The following is a 20,673-nucleotide window of genomic DNA, read 5'->3' as shown; positions in this document are numbered from 1 at the left end:
TTTACATGATAGCTTGACAGCGTCATACTTGCCAACCCTCCCAATTTTTCAGGGAGACACCCGAAATTTAGGGCATGATGACACTGACTTTAGCACCCTCTATAGCCTGCCCAAGCAACGTCCTTATTTAGTCACATGTTGAATGCTACTTCTGCTTGCATATGTAGGAGACAGAAAGGCATACTTGGTCAACAGCCACACAGCTTACACTGACGGTGGCGTCAGTGTAGGGCTGAATGGGATTCTGGGTATTCGTTCTGTTGTGTTTATGTTGTGTTACGGTGCGGATGTTTTCCAGAAATGTGTTTGTCATTCTTTTTTGGTGTGGATTCACAGTGTGGCGCATATTTGTAACGTAACAGTGTTAAAGTTGTTTTATACGGCCACCATCAGTGTAAGCTGTGTGGCTGTTGACCAAGTATGCCTTGCTGTCTCCCACGTGTGCACGTAGGCGCTACATACAACATCTGGCCGGGCTGGCACGCTGGTTGTACAGGTTATAGAGTCGGGATGGGCAATACCACACTTTTAGGATTCGATACGATACCGATACTTTTTCTTGCATTTTCATCGATACCGATACCAATAATTTCTAATTGGCAATTTTTTGTCAGTCAAAAATATTATTACTATTGTTATTATTTAAGACAAATCACAAGACAAATACAGACCATTTATACCACATTTATTATGGTCAATATATAACAAAAGTAAAATTAAAATAAATAACATAAATATGAAAAATAAATTAAATATTATATATAATAATAACTATATATTATATATAATAATAATTAAATATTAGGGCTTTCCAATTAACAGTCAAATCCGAATTGCAAGAAGCTGCAGTTATTTTTTAAAGTTTGTGATATAATTAGCAATTAATGAAATATGAAATAGGCTAATGTTTTCGAAATGTAAGAAATCATGTTCCAGATTAAAACCAAAATCACATTCAATCATATATTCAAGATTTTCTTGGAAAAAAATAAAACTGTAATGCAAAGATGAAGAATCTCCTAATTGTATCTCTTTCTGATCTTGTTTTAATTACTCAAGCAATTTTCAACTAACAGTAAATTCCCCTGTGTGGAAATTATTTGAATTTAGGATAATCATTTAAACAAAAAAATTCAGTAAACATGACTAACAACACTGGATATGCCTGGCTGCATCGCTGTCGGCTGGCTGTGTGTGTGTTGCACGTTGACGACGCTCATTCGCTGTCTCCTGTCACGTGACTGGGCCAGCTCTATACTCTGCCAGGTACAGGGGTGTCCCAGCACATAGTAAGTTAAGTAAGTCATCAAAAACATCTGAAAGTGATGCTTGCACCCCCCACACGCCGTTTTTTTGTTTATATCGATTCTTTTTTCAGAAAAGTGATGCCAAATGAGTAGCGTGTGAGTATCGATATATCGATACCACAGGATCGATACGCACATCCCTATTATAGAGGATATTAAATGCAGTGCCAACACGGCATGCCCTTAATTTAGTTGTTAGGGTGAAAATTGGAGAATATTTGCCCCGGGAGGCACTGAGATCCGTAAGTCTCCTGGGAAAATCGGAAGGAATCGGAAGGGTCGGCAAGTATGCAGCTGAGCCGCATCAGAGTGGTCAAAGAGCGGTCAAAGAGCTGCATGCGGCTCCGGAGCCGCGGGTTGCCGACCCCTGACCTAGGCTGTGTGCCTTCTTTTTCCGATACCAGGCAGTTGAGCGTGGTACCCTGGTGGTGCAGCAGCAACAACAACAGCACGGTAGAGTTCTGGCACCACAGGCCCCCTCCGTGTGCAAGCTAGGCCGTCCTTACACCGCTTGTTGAACCTGTGTGTATATATACATAAATGTATTAGCATTTCCATCAATAATCAGCACTGTTTTACGGAGCATACATAGTATTATTACACAAGCGTCACCATTGAGTGAGCGTGCGGTGGTTGACCTCCAAGAGGCGAATGCTGCAGCCAGCAGCTTTGATGGCCCGGTTGCTGGACAGGTTCTCGCGAATGCGCGTGTAGTCCCGCATTATCAGCGACCATCGGCTCTGCCGGAACCCCGAAATGATGCGCTCTTGCCTGTGGTGGCTCGACTGCTGAATAAAGACGGCCTCCATCAACCTGCTTGTGTCCGGAGAGTGCGCAACCTCGGCGCCCCGCCCGATGTACAAACTAGATGGAAAGAACACCAACATCACACTGATTAGTACACACATTGAAAAATAAAATAAATTGTCTTGCAAAGGACACAAGTTGATATAATAAAATAAATTGTTTTGCGCATGTACCGTTTTACACTGGCCATCCCTTCCAAGTGGTGCTGCCTGGAGACCTTGAAGCGTCCCTTGTTCAGCTTGGGAGCGTGGCGAGGGGGAAGGCTGAGAGGAGCTTTGTCTACGTCTGTCAGCTTTTGCCAAAGTCCGATAATATGCCTCTCCTGCCGAGGTTGCACAAACATTTGGCGCAGCAGCGCAACAAGGGCGGTGGCCAAGCGACAGACATGCTGGTATCCGCCATTCCCGTCTGGACCCAACACATCCTGTGTCAAAAAACAGATCTTTATTACTCACGTTCGAAATCGTCAGGTAAGTCAGGAGAAAGACGACACTTACTTCTTACTTCTCTTCTGCCGGCTCATCATCGGGAGGGAAGGAATGGCGGTCACCTGGATACTGCTCGATTCCCACTGGCACGTCATCGTAACCCTCATCATCCTCGAGTTGGTCTTCGTCCCCCTGCTCGTCTTTCAGGTCAGCTGAGTCATCAGGCTGGTCCGGATAATCCACGGCGTGGGACTGCAGCACGGCGCCAGTCTGCGCATACAGGTGCTGGATGCCAATAAGCTCTCCTGAACACAATTAGACATCAAATGAGACCGGAATGGATTTTCATGGCCGCCGCAGCAGCAAAGCTTCCACCCCCCGTCCACGTTACCTGTGTACTTGCTCGCTAGTTGTAATCGATGTAATTGTAATCGATTACTTATTTTTCGCCACCTTGGTTGCCTCCGCCATACGCTCCAGGGTTAGCTCAGTGCAGAAGCCATGAAACACAAACAATGGGTGAAAATCCATGTTGTGTTTCCAAGGAAGCTATTGTCTGCCAAAACAAAGCATAAAGTCACATGCACGTTTATAAACACAGTTATTGTTGTTATTCTATCTAGTTAAATCTTTTTGCTTTATCCGGGGGAACAGCATTTAAAAGCCTACTGAAATGAAATTGTTTTATTTAAACGGGTATAGCAGATCCATTCTGTGTCATACTTGATCATTTCGCGATATTGCCATATTTTTGCTGAAAGGATTTAGTAGAGAACGACGATAAAGATCGCAACTTTTGCTATCTGATAAAAAAAAAGCCTTGCCCCTACTCACTCTACACCCACGACTTCACAGCCACCCACCCCGGCAATCACATCATAAAGTTTGCCGATGACACAACGGTGGTGGGCTGCATCTCTGGGGTCGACGAGACGGCATACCGGGACGAGGTGGAGCAGCTGGCAGTGTTGAGCAGGGCGAACAACCTGTAGCTAAACCAGCTCAAGACCCAGGAAGTGATCTTGGACAGCAGGAGGAGGAAAAACTACCATACAGCCCCTGTACATCGACGGGGGCTGTGTGGAAAGAGTCTCATCCCTACGCTTCCTGGGAGTTCACCTGGAGGAGGACCTGTCCTGGAGGACCAACACCACGGCTATCGTCAAGAGGGCACAGCAGAGGCTCTACTTCTTGAGAGTACTCAGGAATCTCCACCTGAGACAGGATCTACTGGTGTCCTTCTGTGGAGAGCATCCCTCACATACTGCATCTGCGTATGGTTCTGCAGCTGCACAGCAGCAGAGAGGAAAGCTCTCCAGAGGGTCGTCAAATCGGCCCAAAAAAATCATCGGGTGTCCCCTCCCCTCCCTGGAAGAACTGTACAACTCCCGCTGCCTGAAGAAGGCAGCCAACATACTCAAGGACCCATCCCACCCCGGCAACAGCCACTGCGATCGGCTGCCTTCCGGCAGACGTTTCAGAACCATGCGAACCCGCACAAATAGACTCAAGAACAGTTTCTACCCCCGGGCCATAACTGCACTAAACGCAGCTGGAATGTAAAAAAAATTTAAAAAAAAAAAAAAAAAAAAAAAACTCATGCCACCGGTCAATCACGATCCGGGACTGTGCAATCAGCGATTACACGCCAACTGGACAATATTTCTCATATTTATTTACATATTTTAATCCAAAATAAAATGCCTGCACAGCATAGGAGGTAGGAAATGCTGACTCCCACCCCCTCAGCACACTGGGAACCAGCATTACTCCTCTCTAGTCAGTTCACTAGTCACTTTATACTTTTTACTGTCTCGTTTTTTTTTTTACATTGCCTCTTAGAGTGGTCTTAGGCCATATTGCATATTGTGTATATTGTGTTGTTTTTGTATATATAGTGTGGTTTCTTCTTCTTTTTTTTTTTTTTAAATGCAAAGCACCTTAGGGAAGCAACCTAAATTTCGTTGGACCTGTACCTGTACATGCACAATGACAATAAAGATCATTCATTCATTCATTTAAGTAGCGTGACGACTCCGGGGGAAGGAATGCTCATATTTTCCTATTGTTTACACCAGCAGCGAGAGAAATTCAGACAGAGAATGCGACGATTACCCCATTAATTTGAGCGAGGATGACAGATTCGTGGATGAGGAACGTTAGAGTGAAGGACTAGATGCAGTGCAAGACATATCTTTTTTCGCTCTGACCGTAACTTAGGTACAAGCTGGCTCATTGGATTCCACACTCTATCCTTTTTCTATTGTGGATCACGGATTTATATTTTAAACCACCTCGGATACTATAATCCTCTTGAAAATGAGAGTCGAGAACGCGAAATGGACATTCACAGTGACTTTTATCTCCACGACAATAAATCGACGAAACACTTTAGCTACGGAGCTAATGTGATAGCATCGTGCTTAACTGCATATAGAAACAAAATTTAAAAAATCCCTGACTGGAAGGATAGACAGAAGATCAACAATACTATTAAACCATGGACATGTAAATACACGGTTAATACTTTCCAGCCTGGTGAAGGTTAACAATGCTGTTGCTAACGACGCCATTGAAGCTAACTTAGCAACCGGACCTCACAGAGCTATGCTAAAAACATTAGCTATCCACCTACGCCAGCCAGCCCTCATCAGCTCATCAACACCCGTGCTCACCTGCGTTCCAGCGATCGACGGTGCGATGAAGGACTTCACCCGATCACAGATGCGGTCGGCGAGACGGAGGAAGCTAAGGTGAATTCGCCGGCTAACGCGTCTGCTATCCATCTCTGTCCTCCTGGCTGTGTTGCTGTAGTCCGCCGCTAATACACCGATCCCACCTACAACTTTCTTCTTTGCAGTCTCCATTCTTCATTAAACAAATTGCAAAAGATTCACCAACACAGATGTCCAGAATACTGTGGAATTTTGAAATGAAAACAGAGCTTTTTTGTATTGTATTCAATGGGGTACCAATACTTCCGCATCAACTGATTCCGTCACGCGCATACGTCATCATATCTAGACGTTTTCAACCGGAAGTGTGGCGGGAAATTTAAAATTGCACTTTATAAGTTAACCCGGCCGTATTGGCATGTGTTGCAATGTTAAGATTTCATCGTTGATATATAAACTATCAGACTGCGTGGTCGGTAGTAGTGGCTTTCAGTAGGCCTTTAATGTGTTTTTGACTAAGCATGTCAATTATATGCATTGTAAATGTATGGTTGTACTTCTAGTAGTTTACATGTAAACAATGATATACAAATATTCCCAGTGGCAGAAGAATCATATGCAACAACAGTAGTAGTAGTAGTAGTACTTGTATTTGTAGTAGTAGTAGTAGTACTTGTATTTGTAGTAGTACTTGTATTTGTAGTAGTAGTAGTACTTGTATTTGTAGTAGTAGTACTTGTATTTGTAGTAGTAGTAGCAGTATTTGTAGTAGTAGTACTTGTATTTGTAGTAGTTGTATTTGTAGTAGTACTTGTATTTGTAGTAGTAGTAGTGGTAGTAGTAGTAGTACTTGTGGTAGTGTAGTAGTAGTAGTACTTGTATTTGTAGTAGTAGTACTTGTGGTAGTGTACCAGCAACAACAGTAGTAGAGGGGGGAAAAAAAGTTTGATGGGGATGATGGCAGCCATTTTAGCTTAGGATTCCTTTTGTTCTCCAAACAAACAAAGTCATACACTGTTCCCTGCGCCGATTTAATCACAAATAAGACATGTCTGTTACATTTAACACATGTTTTTTTCGTTTCAAACACACAATTAAACGTGTTTTTTCGTTTGTTGTTTAAACGTGTTGAATTGAAGACAACACTCACAGCAAGCTGCTTGATGTCTCCTCATGCTAAAAGTTACACCACAACAGTAACGTTACAAAGTTAAACCATACAGTACTTGCACACACACGATCAAAACATGTTTTATTTGCGTTAATTGTTTAAATGTGTCGAAGAATACAACCCCACTTCTCCTCCTCGTGTTAAACGTGTTAAAACGCACACCACAACGTTAACGCTATTCATGGAAAAAAAGCCCAAAACTTTGACACACTAAACGTAAACATTTTTAAGTAATAAATTACCGTCGTCGTTGTCTGAATTTGACTTCGTCTTTGACAGCTGCTGGAATCTGAAGAAATCGAATATTGTTTTGTTTTTTTGTACAGGCGCGAAACAGGACAGTCGCGTGCCGGTTAAGGACCCTTCTTCTTCTTCTTCTTCTTCTATGGAGTTTATTGGCGGTTGGCAAACCAACAAAGGTGCATTACCGCCACCTACTGGACTGGAGTGTGGGACTGTAAATTGGGGTTCAAAATAAATACAAATAATAATTAACAAAATAAATAATAAGAAAAATAAAGAAAAAAAAAGAAAATAAAATAAAGAAATAAAGAAACAAAACAACTAAATAGGGAACTTAAATCCTCTCCATTAGGCCTGTGTCTATCAGATATGCCATAAGATGTTTGAGCATAGCTTCTGCCTCTGCTCCTAGCAGGTTCCCAACACTTAATATCATCCTGGATTCCTCTGCCGCTGCTGTTAGCGTTCTCCTTTCCTCCTCATACCCTCTACATTCTAACAACACATGCTGAACACTTTCATCCTGCCCACATTGGTCACATCTGCCATCAGGGTGTTTTCCTATCCTGTGTAGTGAACTATTCAGTCCTGTGTGCCCTATCCTAAGTCGTGTGATCACTGCTTCTTCCCTCCGGCTCCTGCCCCTCCTCCTTCCCAACCCAACGTGTTTCTGTATGTTGTAAAGGTGTCTTCCCGTGTCTTGGATGTCCCAATATTCTTGCCACACTTTACCCACATGTTTCTTGATTATTGATTTACCTTCTTCCCTACATAACGGTATGTCCATATCTACAGTGTGTGATCTGAGTGATTGTTTGGCCAGAATATCCACTCCCTCATTCCCTTCTATCCCTACATGGGCAGGAACCCAGATGAAGCAAACAGCTAATCCCCTCTTATTCATTCTGTGCAGTTGATTATATATTTTGAAAATGAGATCTTGCCTACATGACTTCATGGTTTTGATGCTTGTAAGTGCTGCCCAACTGTCTGATGCTATTAGTGTATTTTTATGGTTATTTCCTTCTATCCATTCCAACCCTAAAATGATAGCTGCAAGCTCAACTGTGAATACTGATAGATGGTCTGTGGTTCTTTTCTTGATGTGTATCTTGTATTGTGGAATGAAAACTGCAGCTCCTGTTCTTCCAGTATCAGGGTCTTTTGACCCATCAGTAAAAATCAGCGTTTTGTCTGAGAAATGTTTTTCCAAATAGCCTTCGGCTACCCCTCCCGCAGAGGCCTGCCTATTCCTTTTCTTTAACTGTTGCTGTATTTCAAAATGTATTGTCGGTTCTATGAACAACCAGGGAGGAGTACATGAGTATGGGACTGTCGGACTGAATAGAATATGACCTAAACCGGCTTGTACTGCCTTTACATTTCCTATCCACCCAAAACTCATAAAATGTGACTCATTATGCTCCCAACAGTCCTCTAGGATGGCTTTAGCAGGATGTGAAACACTATGCCCTTGGAGATTGACCCAGTACGCTAACAGCAGTTTCAGTCTCCTGATCCCTAATGGTTGTTCCCCCATTTCTACCTGTATGGCTGCTACTGGAGAGGATTTAAATGCCCCACTGCATATTCTCAGACCCTGTGTCTGCTGCACATCCAGCTTTTTCAGGTGGCTGTCTGCTGCTGCTAGATAGCCTATGCCCCCATAGTCTAGCGTTGCTCTCATGATGGCCTGATATATATTCAGCAGTGACGCTCTAGTTGCACCCCAGTGTCTTCCTGAAAGGCATCTTAAGAGATTGTTGACTCTTTTACATTTATCCCTCACTTTGTCAATATGCTGCCGCCAAGTCAGCTTTTCATCCATCCACATTCCAAGCAGTCTAACGACACTAACCTGCTCAATTTTTTGACCATATATTTTCAAGGAAACCTCTTTGTGACGTCTAGAGAAGCAAATCCCTTGTGTCTTTGCGATAGAAAACTTAAAACCCCATTCATCTGCCCACTGCTCCACCGTCCTAATTGCTGCCTGCAATTTCTTCTGAATATATGCAAGATTCCGCCCCCTTATCCATAATGCCCCGTCATCCGCATACAATGACTTCCCTATACCTCGCTCCACTTGCTCAAAAATATCATTGATCATGACATTAAACAGGATTGGACTGCAGACACTTCCCTGTGGTATTCCATTCTCAACTTGATATATTTTAGAATATTCTGTACCCACTTTCACTTCTATTGTTCTTCCAACCATAAAATCTAACACCCAGTTGTACAGTTTTCCATTCACACCTAATTTTTTGAGTTTGATGAGTAGTCCCTCCTTCCATAACATATCGTATGCTTTCTCAATATCAAACATTACCGCCACCACCATTTCTCTGTTGGTCTGGGCTTTCCTAATTTCTGACTCTAAACATAAGACACTATCCATTGTCCCTCTTCCCCTGCGAAATCCACTTTGATAGTTTGAGAGAAGGTTTCTACTCTCAAGAAAATGTGACAGTCTCTCTGTCACCAACCGTTCCATAGTTTTCCCTAAATGTGATGTTAAAGCAATGGGTCTATAGCTAGAGGGATTTGATGAGTCTTTACCTGGTTTTAATATTGGTACTATAACTGATTGCTTCCATGTCGACGGGAGTTTACCTGTGTCCCATATGTTATTAAATAGCCTTAACACTGCTTCAAGTGCACTATCCGTCATATGAGCTAACATACTGTAGCATACACCATCTTTCCCTGGTGAAGTTTGTCGTGCGTTTAAAACTGCTCTCCTCAGCTCAAATAGAGTAAACGGTAAGTCCAGGTCTTCTCCTGACAATATGCTTCTTCTTTCTGTACCTCCTATATTTTGTGCAAGGGTGTTGTCTCTACACTGCTTAGCTTTAACAGATAAATTTTCTGAGCTGTGAACCTTCACAAATGTCTTTGCTAGGAGCTCTGCCTTTTCTACAGTACTTATTGCTGTTGTATTATTGCTATGCATCACTGGTATCTCAAAGTTACTTTTTATGCCGCTCATTTTCCTAATCATTCCCCACACTTCTGCCAGCTGTGTTTCTCTCCCAATTTTATTGCAGTATTGTCTCCAGTATGTCCGTTTTGCTGATCTTATTGTTTTCCGAACTACTGCCTGTGCTCTTTTGTATTGTATCAATGTGTCTAGCGTGTGGTGAACTTTCAACTGTCTGAATGCTCTATTTCTCATTTTTATTGCTTTGCTACAATTGTCCTCCCACCATGGCACACTCTTTTTCCGCTTGCTTCCTCTACTCTTTGAAATAGTTTCTTCTGCTGTCTGTATCATTGCCGTTACCAATTTTCCATTCATTTCTTCTATATTTGTTATATTCTCTCCCAGTAGCTCTACACACCTGCCTTCACTTATTTTTTGGAATGCACCCCAATCTGCCTTATCCAACCTCCACCTTGGTGTCCTTGCTCCCCCCTCTTGATGTATTTCTATTCCAATCTTGACCATTATTGGATAATGATCACTTCCTACTGTTGACTGATTCAATACTTCCCAAGTACTAACACCTGCAATTATAGTGGATGTGAGCGTTAGATCTATTACACTCTCTGTATTCTGTGAGCTATTATACCTTGTACCTCTTCCATCATTGATACACACCAAACCCATATCATCTATAAACTCCTCTATTATTGACCCATTTGCATCTGTATTATTGCTCCCCCATAATGTGCTGTGCGCATTAAAGTCCCCTAACCATATTACCTTCCCTTGTGTCGGCCCACTTGCATCATTCAATATATCAGTACTTAGTCTATTACATGGGTTATAGTAATTTACTATTGTAATGCTACTCTTTTCTGTCCATACCTTGATTACAATAGATTCTTGCTCCTTTCCTATCTTGACTAAACTATATCTCAACCCATTCCTCACAAATGTTGCCACTCCTCCACCATTCCCAGTTTCCCTATCATTCCTTATTGCAGTGTAGCCATACATAACAAAATCCCATTGTGGTTTTAACCATGTCTCTTGGATACATATTACATGCGGTTTGTCTGACAAATTTGACACATATTTTTTAAATTCCTGTCCGTTAGAGGTAAGACTCCTTGCATTCCACTGTAAAATAATTAAGAACATGAAGATCCACCAGCCCATGTCTGAGAGTTAGGTGTTTCTCTAGCTAACATGTCCTCTACTGCTTCCCAGCTTATCCCCTCCAGTCCAAGATATTTCTCAGCTGCTCTCACAATGATCTTAATCTTTTCAGTTTTCCTGCTTGTTTGTGCCGAACAGTTGATCACCTCAACCATAAACAGTACAAATTCATTCTTGCCTACACTCAGCATATCCTCCTTTATGTCTGGCTTAGCACATCCTCCACAAGGTCTGCTGTCACTGTGCTGTGTTGTTTCTTCTGCCACTGGTTTAGGGGCGTCTGCTTGCTTTACTTTCTTCACCGCCTCTGCATATGAAATTCCCTGGGAGCTTTTGACTCTCTGTACCTCAGCCGCTTTTTTGCTCATTTCACACCCTCGATACGCAGAAGTATGCTCTCCTCCACAGTTGCAACATTTTAGCTTAGCCCCTACTTCACATTTACCGTACTCATGCTCACCTGCACATCTACCGCATCTTTGCTTGCCTTTGCAAATTGCTGCTACATGACCATACTTTTGACATTTAAAGCATCGCAGTGGTGGCGGAACATATGGTCTCACCTCATAGCTCATATATCCTATATAAATTTTGCTCGGCAACTTGGGCTCATCAAATGTAACCAACACTGACAAGCTATCACACTTCTCTCCATTTCTGGTCGCTTTCAGCCGCCTGGCTTCCAAAACCTTTGCACCCACCACATTATCTTTAATCTGGTCAACTGACACAACCGTAGGTATACCTGAGATGACTCCCCTAGTCGACTTCTTCCTATCCTCAGGTATTGAGCACTGCATTTTTTTACCATCAATCTTGTCCAGTCTTATGGCCTTTCCTTGTTGCATACTATTTTTACAGAATATCAACAATGAACCATTCCGCAACACTTTGGCATTCTTTACTTCACCCAAAAACTTATGTATCGCTTTTGTCAACAGAATTGGGTTCCACTCACCGAACGACGCACCGTCTTGAGAAAGTTTGATGATAATTTTATATTCCTCACTCTGACTTGCTATTGGTGTACCACTTCCCTCACTATCCGTTCCTTCTAAGTTGACTCTATCCGCTTGCTGTTTCTGTTTTTTACGCTTTCTCTTGTTTTTTTCCCCTACCAAATTCCAGTCATCTCCCCTCCCGCCATCTGTTTCAATTCCTCCCATCTCACTTCCTGATCCGTCACTTGCGCCTGCCATCTCCTGCCCATTCACAGTCCAGCGTTTGCCAACCGTCAATGTGACTCACTTCCCAAATCCCGGTTAAGGACCCCCGGCAACTTTGTGATTTTATTGGACGCAGCCCCGGAAGTAAATGGGGGGGGGGGGTTGTTGGGGGGGGGGTTGTAGGGGGAAGAAAATTGGCGTGACAACACAACCTTTATGGGGCGGACTCAAGAGGGGCTGGACCAATCACAGGTCTGTTATGTTAATTCGAAGCTTTGTCCAACGGCTCAGTGAGAGCGAATCAGACAGCTCTAATTTAGAACTTGGAACAGAGTTTCTTAGCATTGCTGGTCGTGATTCCACATAAACAAAAACATGATCTGAAATATGAAGCTAAAGAACAATGAACAATAAATTCTTTATTTCTATGGTGAAAATGTCGTAACACTGCCACCGTGTTTGTAACGTACATTAAAAAAACAGTATTATTATACTTATTGTGCCACTCTCCTAAAATGTGTTGCTTAGGTAACACACATACTAAAATTGGAACGGTACAGAGAAGATTAGCATGGCCCCTGCAAGGATGACACGCAAATTTGTGAAGCGTTTCCAAATTTTTTCTATTAGAATATAGTATTTCTTTACACTAATTCTGAGATTAAAAAAAAAACATCCAGGGTATGAGACACTGACATTACAGTGCATGAGACACCAAACTTGCCAACCCTCCCGAATTTTCCGGGAGATTCCCGAATTTCATCGCCTCTCCCGAAAATCTCCCGGGACAACCATTCTCCCGAATTTCTCCCGATTTCCAGCCGGACTTAAGGCACGCCCCCTCCAGGTCGTGCGGACCTGAGTGAGGACAGCCTGTCGTCGCGTCCACTTTTTCTCCATATAAACAGCGTGCCGGCCCAGTCACGTTATAACATCTACGACTTTTGGAGAGTGCACAACTGCACACACCACAAGAAGGAGACAAAGAAGAGACGAAGAAGAGACAGTCATGGCGACGACGAGTGACAGTCAGAGAATAGAACGAGGATGGACAATTCAACTCTAAACTCACTCCTTTCCTGCAAATGAAATTTCACAGATGCTGCCTATAATAGAGTGATCTAAGTTGTTTGTTGCCATCTCCTGGTGAATGTTGGGTATAGTGTTCTGTGGTTACTTTTTGGTTGGCCGACGGTTTACGTTGTACTGCGCACCCTGACGGCAAGTGTGGGAGTCGGTTCTGAAGTATGAAGTAAAGAGACCTAACTTCATCACCTCGCCTGGTTATTGACTCCAACCCAGTATATTACCCTGCCCATACCTATGCTCCTTCAAAGGCTGTGCTACTGGCTGCAAAGCATTGCACTTTCAAATACAACAAGGAGTGTTATGTGTGTATATGTGTAAATAAATGAACACTGAAATTCAAGTATTTATTTTATTTATATGTATATATATATAATAAAATACATTATATATATATATATATATATATATATATATATATATATATATATATATATATATATATACTGTATATATATATATATATATATATATATATATATATATATATATATATATATATATATATATATATATATATATATATATATATATATATATATACATATATATAAGAAATACCTGAATTTAACTTAATTCTAAATATACTTCTCCCCCTTAACCCCACCCCCGGCCCCGCCCACCCCGACACTGCCCACCTAATCCCCCCGCCCCCACCAATCTCCCGAATTCGGAGGTTTCAAGGTTGGCAAGTATGGTTTTAGCTGATATAAAGACTTTCAGGTGTTTACATATGTTTATGTTTAAGTATTTGGCAGACACTTTTATCCAAAGCGACATACATAAAAAATACATATAAAACAATCACTGTAAACATGATCATTTAAGGGAAGAATGTAATACAAAATATCAATACAAAGTGTCAAGACAGTCAATTTAAGTGGACCCCGACTTAAACAAGTTAAAAAAATTATTCGGGTGTTACCATTTAGTGGTCAATTGTACGGAATATGTACTGTAATGTGCAATCTAATAATAAAAGTTTCAATCAGTCAATCAATCAATCAATCAAACAGAATAAACTCTCTGCTGCTGCAGCAACAGAGATACAGTCTATAGGTCCCTATAAGATATATAGATACCGGTATCTAATGTATTCATACATTGTTTATGTAGGATATACGCATGTATATATAACCTAATCATATTGTTTCTTGAATTTAAAAATAGCTGACCGTTTTTTTCCCCCTTCTCTGGGATTATATTCCCAGTTTTGATCTCGGACGTCTGGTCATTTATAGCATATAAGAATATTCTATTACTATTAAGCAAACTATGAATAGTAAACACGCCAAAACATGTGTCCTTTATCATAGCTACACGTATGACAAAAAACCGCTTGAAATTCAGTGGTATTCAGTGAGGTAAGATTAATTAAATGAGCTGACAGTTAATTGCTCCTGCCAAATGAATTGCACTGAGTGGAGCGGATCACCACTCCAAGATGGCGGCCCTGCGTCTCGTCAGCGCCAGTAGGCAGTAGGGCTCGATGCTGCGTACCCTTATAAGATCTCTATGCCGACGGCGGCCAGTGCCGTAAAACAAGTCGACGGAAGTGACGTACATTCGCGCATGCGTGAACCGCTTTTGCTGGAGCCATTTTCAGCATTACAGTGCTTGGGCCAAAATGCCCAAGATACGAAGACAAGTAGAACGAAAATGTTCCGTCATTGGTTGCGTGAACCAACACAGGTCGCTATACACAACACTTTCTGCCTCGTCGGAAAAGGTAAAAAGAGCCTGGCTAACTTTTGTGTTTCGTGGCAATGTGCCTTTAATTGTGAAGAAGTATCTCTTCGTGTGTGCGAACCACTTCGAAGATTGCTGCTTCTCCAACCTGGGCCAGTATCAGGACGGGTTCTCAGGAAAACTCATTTTAATGCCCGGGTCGGTGCCGACTATTTATGGCAGTGGAGGAGACGATGACACGGTAAGTAATGACAGGAAGTTAGAAATGTTAGCTCCTTTTAAAGTAAGCAGACTTACCGACCTCTAGCAATATAAATAATGTTGTTCATAAACACTACTTTTAATTGCAGAGCAGTCTATGCAAAAAAATGTTATATCAAAAGTTATTACGTTAGCTACATAACTTAGCTTTGGTTTATTGTTTACAAACTTGGGTCGAAGAAGCATTGGAGTTGGAAACGAGCAGTGTTGCCACAGTTACCTTGAACAACTAATCTGATTAATGACTAATGATTACTCCTTTAGAAAGTAAATGAGTTACTTTACTGATTAGTTGATTTTAAAATTAACTAAGTTAGATTACAAGTTACTTTATTAGTTACATTCAGCATTGATTGATTGAAACTTTTATTAGTAGATTGCACAGTATTGCACATATTCCGTACAATTGACCACTAAATGGTAACATCCCAATAAGTTTTTCAACTTGTTTAAGTCGGGGTCCAAGTTAATCAATTCATGGTACCGACATTACCCCCTGTCGCCTCAACATAAAAAAATGACAAGGCGGTTTTGCCAATAATCACTTTATTTAACATCAACAACTGCACTTAACATAAATAGTTGTTTTACATATTAAAAAAAAAAATGACAGTCTTTCTTTACTGGACATAAATACTTGTTTTATCTATATATAAAAAAATAATCAGTTTTTCTTTACAGCAGTTGACATAAAAAAATTTTTTTTTTATAAAATAAAATAAAATAAATACTGTCTTTTTTACCTGACTGGCAAAACCTACAAATATACATGTAACTTAGGGCTGGGCGATATGGCATTTTTTAATATCTCGATATTTTTAGGCCATGTCCGATATATATCTCCATATTTTGCCTTAGCCTTGAATGAACACTTGATGCATATAATCACAGCAGTATGATGATTCTATGTGTCTACATTAAAACATTCTTGTTCATACTGCATTAATATATGCTCATTTTAAACTTTCATGCGGAGAGGGAAATCACAACTAAGTCAATTTACCACAACTGTATTTATTAAACAGTTATTAAGCAGTGGCACAAACATTCATGTCATTTCAAAACAGAAAGTGCAAGATTGTCAGAGACATTTTAAAACCAGCTATTAGTGCACTTTTGTGCATGATGTCACTAAGATGACATATCAAAACAACACTAAATTAAAGTACACTTTTTGTACAGAAAATCACTAAAATAGTTTAAAACAAATAAAGTGCACTTTTGTGCATGATGTCACACAAGATATTTCAATAAGTGTCAAATAAAAATGAGCTGCATAATAGGAAATCAAATAGTGTATGTCCTTCGCTATGTGGTAGGTTCCTGCGGACGTTATCTCCTTCTGTTGTTGACTATTTTTTTTTATACGGTGTTGATCTGGAAATGGTTGCCTCGGCATTTTGTGGGTGTGGCACTGAAAGGAGATGTTGACATGCGGAGTGTCAAGCACTCTTCATTCTCTAGCAGGTGACTTTTCAAATGATGCTACATATTAGCAGTAATGCTACTTTTTGTAGCAACTTTTGCCCCACACTTGACAAATTAAGGTTGTCTGTTCGACATATTCCCACTTGAAGCCAAACCACCGCCAGACGATGGACCCCCTGCTGTTTTTCTTGGGAATTAAATCTTCCTTCATTTGTTACCAGATTTGCACCTTCTTTCTCTCGTATTAACACTCGCAACACAGCTAACGTTACCCATGCCGCTACCTCTATGCTCCGCGAGGGCGTATGACGTTGTAGTATGTGACGTATGTAAGAAGGTGCGCTTGTTTTGTCTCTGTGAGAAGGAGAGGCAAGAAAGAGTGAAGAACGCATGCAGTGTAATTCCCACAGATAAAAGCAACTGCGTGAGAACGTATACTCCAATATCACGATATAGTCATTTTCTATATCGCACAGAGACAAACCCGCGATATATCGAGTTTAGCGATATATCGCCCAGCCCTAATGTAACTATTAAATTATGTTTCACTTTTCTTATGAACACTGAACCTGTTGTTCACAACATCAGAGCAGCTAGGTGTGATTTTACAAAACAGAGTATAACACCACATGTTAGCTCTAATTGTTCTGTTTTTAATAATCAAGTTATGAGTCAAACAGTGGCGTGGGGCGAGTAAACCAGTGGTTGTACCTCATTAACAAAAGCCTCTCAAACCTCTTGTCAGACAGTCTATTCCTCATTCAGTGCGGCTTTCAGGTTGCTCTCCATCTGTTCATACTCCATCTCCAGGTAAGACAAAAAGGATGTTCTGTGAGGCAAGTCCGCGTTGATCATAGTGAGGATCTTGTTTATTATGGCATGAAACGAGGGCGAGTCAACTGTGCTTAAGGGCAGCATTTCCTCGACAACGTACTGCCCGACCAACTTCTTTAACTCCAAATAATGACTGTATTTCCAACTTGAAAACGCGCTTCTCTCTCCGCCCTCCATTGTTGTTTACTTCGGTGTCGCACACGTGTGTCATCCTCATGCTAAAAACGTGACTTGTCGCTTACGTGACGTCACTTTCCAAGACGGCAAGAAGAAAAAAAACTTATTTTTACGAGGGAAAATTAAAAAATAGTAACGTACAGTGACTTGGATTAAATCATCTTTAATCTGACTACTGGTTTGGAAATAGTAACGCGTTAGATTTGTCGTTAATGAAAAAAGACTTCATATTAGACTAACGCGTTACTAAGTAACGCGCTACCGGCATCAGTGGTAACGAGATATTCTTGTTTAAGTTTAGGTAAACAAACGTTTAATACTTAATTTATCAGGCATTTTGATGTTCCACTAAAGTGTGTAAAATCTTTGGGTTTGAGGCTTTTAATACTTCTTGTTACCGTTTAATTTAGACTACGTTGTGGACATACTTTTTTTCAGATTAGCTATAAAATGTTGTTTTTTTCGAATATGCATATATTTACAAGATGACACATGACATGTTTCCAATTTGTCATTTACACCATGTCCAAAAAAGGAGTAGGAAGAAGCAGATTTGATTTATTCCTACCCCCTTTCCACTACCATGAACTGATTAACGTGGACCCCGACTTAAACAAGTTGAAAAATGTATTCGGGTGTTACCATTTAGTGGTCAATTGTACGGAATATGTACTGTACTGTGCAATCTACTAATAAAAGTTTCAATCAATGCGTAGCAATTACTAACACGTTTGTTCACTTCTTGTTCTCAATTTGCAACACAATTTAAATCAAAGAATAACGCAACAGTTCTCATAGCTGAATTGTGATTCACATAATGAGATGACTAAGATTATTTAATTTTCAATAAGCGTTTATCAGGATTGTTTTTATTTGTACTTTGTAAATGTGTTTGAACCGTTTCTTGAACTGGATCACACAGTGCATTCGGAAAAAATTCACAGCACTTCACCTTTCCAACATTTTCTCATGTTACAGCCTTATTCCAAAATGGAATATACTCATATTTTTCCTAAAAATTCTACACACAATAGATAGGTTTTCCGATGACGTCATCCGACAACGTCCGCCGTATTGTGTGTCAAAACAAAGCGAAGCGTGTATGCAAACCACTGCAAAGTGCAGAGCACTGGCCACAACAGACTGAAAAAAGATATCCAACAGCTAGCTGCACACATTTAAAGGCTCTCTGTTTCCACAGAGAGCCGTAACAAGCCAGCAGACATCTTGTGATAAAGGCTGCCAGACACAATCTGCAAAGACTTGCTCCGTTGGGACACAGCTTTCCATAAAGACCCTCCAGCCGCATATCAGAAGTAAAGGTTTGTAAAGTATCGTACCACTCGCAGTGAAAGTAGGCCAAACAGTTTCTCTTTTCTTTGTGCAGGAACACAGACAACCCCACACGACACAGATATAGGTGTGGGTACAACCAATACAGATTTTGTGGACACACACCCTTTCGTCGTCGTGACTTTGTGAAGCCCTTTGAGGCATCCGTCCATTTTTTTTAACCAGCTGCTCTTAAACAATTGTGATAATTGCTATATAAATACATTTTGATTGATTGATGCGTGTACAGTACGTGTCAATGTTTAGCTTGTATTTTAGTTGATAAATGACCTACATATTTTCATTCATAAATCACTTACTGTACAATTTCTGGAAGTAGTAAATATTTTGCGCCCCACTCGCCACCATGACTGTAAATAGTATAAATTGTGGATAAAATTGCTATAACTATATCTCTGCATAACATTGTACGCTTATTAACATTAAAGGAAACAACACACTGGTCTTTCCTCGTCTCCCACCATGGTTACACTGAAGCCAAGCGCTACATAGGCTTCATCATATTCTGGTACGGCACATAAAGTATGTTCCCCAAGGTACCATGCACCATGCACCCCCCCCCCCCACCCCACCCCCAGTGTGGTGGAATGTCCGAATCTTAAACAGCAACAAAAGTGAATTTAGTACAAAAGTTTTATTTACCCATAATCAAATGGTACAAGGTTGGATTGAATTGCCATGCAAACATTTGATTGATTGATTGATTGAGACTTTTATTAGTAGGTTGCACAGTGAAGTACATATTCCGTACAATTGACCACTAAATGGTAACACCCGAATAAGTTTTTCAATTTGTTTAAGTTGATTCATGATACAGATATATACTATCATATATACTATCATCATAATACAGTCATCACACAAGATAATCACATTGAATTATTTACATTATTTACAATCAGGGGTGTGGAGGTGGGGGGGGGGGTGGGTTGGATATGGACAGCAAGTAGTGGACATAGAGAGAGAGAGAGAGATCAGAAGGCATAACAAAAAGAAAAAGTATCTGCATTTGATTGTTTACATTTGATTATTAGCAATCCGGGGAGGGTGTTAGTTTGGGGTTGTAGCTGCCTGGAGGTGAACTTTTATTGCGGTTTTGAAGGAGGATAGAGATGCCCTTTCTTTTATACCTGTTGGGAGCGCATTCCACATTGATGTGGCATAGAAAGAGAATGAGTTAACGGAGACGTTGGATGAATCGAGAATCATGCGAATCATACATAGACTTGGTCTACTTGGTTATTTATCTGTCTCCCTGGTGGGTCAAGGTCCAGTTGTTTTGGACCTGTTTGTTCTGCAACATCCTTGAATCCCTTAGCCATAACAAACCATCAAAACATTTTGTACAATGGTCAGTCCGACCGTACGTTCAACTCTAAGCCACATTTGCTCTTCCAATGTTACAGAATAGAAAAAAGAGAAACGAGCAGACATTCCACTTCTGTAGTGTCCTCCTTAATGCTTTTCGACCTTGCTCTCTTTCCGGACTTTGACAGACACAAAATATGGTACAAAGGTCAGAAATTCCACCACACCAGTATTTGAGAAGGACTGCGATTTTGTATCGCCTGCCAAAGAGGACGAGTTTGAGCCGTTTTTGACCAGGGTGGGAGGTGCCTTCAGTGATGTTACCTCCCCTTTTCCTGACCCTGGACCGGTATAAGTCCTGGATGGGGTGGAAGGTCGACACCGAAGATCTTTTCTGCAGTCCTAATTGTCCGTGGCAGTCGGTATCTGTCCAGCTTGGTTGCCGAGCCAAACCAGACAGCGGAGTCGAGGTGATGCAGGATGTGGTTTAGTCCCATGTTGACTGCGTTCTCCACTGATCTGTTTGCTCAATGTCCAGCAGGGGAGATGTGATGTCCTTCAGGTGGCACAACGCCAGTCTCCTAAAGGACTTCACGGCCATAGATTCCATTGAGTCCGGTGATGGCAGGTTT

General features: G+C 41.1%; 1 non-coding gene across 1 annotated transcript; it reads left to right on the top strand.

Moving 5' to 3' along the window:
- The first annotated feature begins 12,422 nt into the window (after positions 1-12,422).
- On the top strand, positions 12,423-12,526 carry LOC133633018 (U6 spliceosomal RNA). The gene has a single exon (XR_009821755.1). It is a non-coding gene; the product is annotated as a U6 spliceosomal RNA (small nuclear RNA).
- Positions 12,527-20,673: the final 8,147 nt, after the last annotated feature.

The sequence above is a fragment of the Entelurus aequoreus genome, linkage group LG17 (genome assembly GCF_033978785.1).
Source record: "Entelurus aequoreus isolate RoL-2023_Sb linkage group LG17, RoL_Eaeq_v1.1, whole genome shotgun sequence".
Taxonomy (NCBI): domain Eukaryota; kingdom Metazoa; phylum Chordata; class Actinopteri; order Syngnathiformes; family Syngnathidae; genus Entelurus; species Entelurus aequoreus.
Note: the sequence above shows the minus strand (reverse complement) of the source record. Positions and strands in the feature narration are given on the sequence as shown.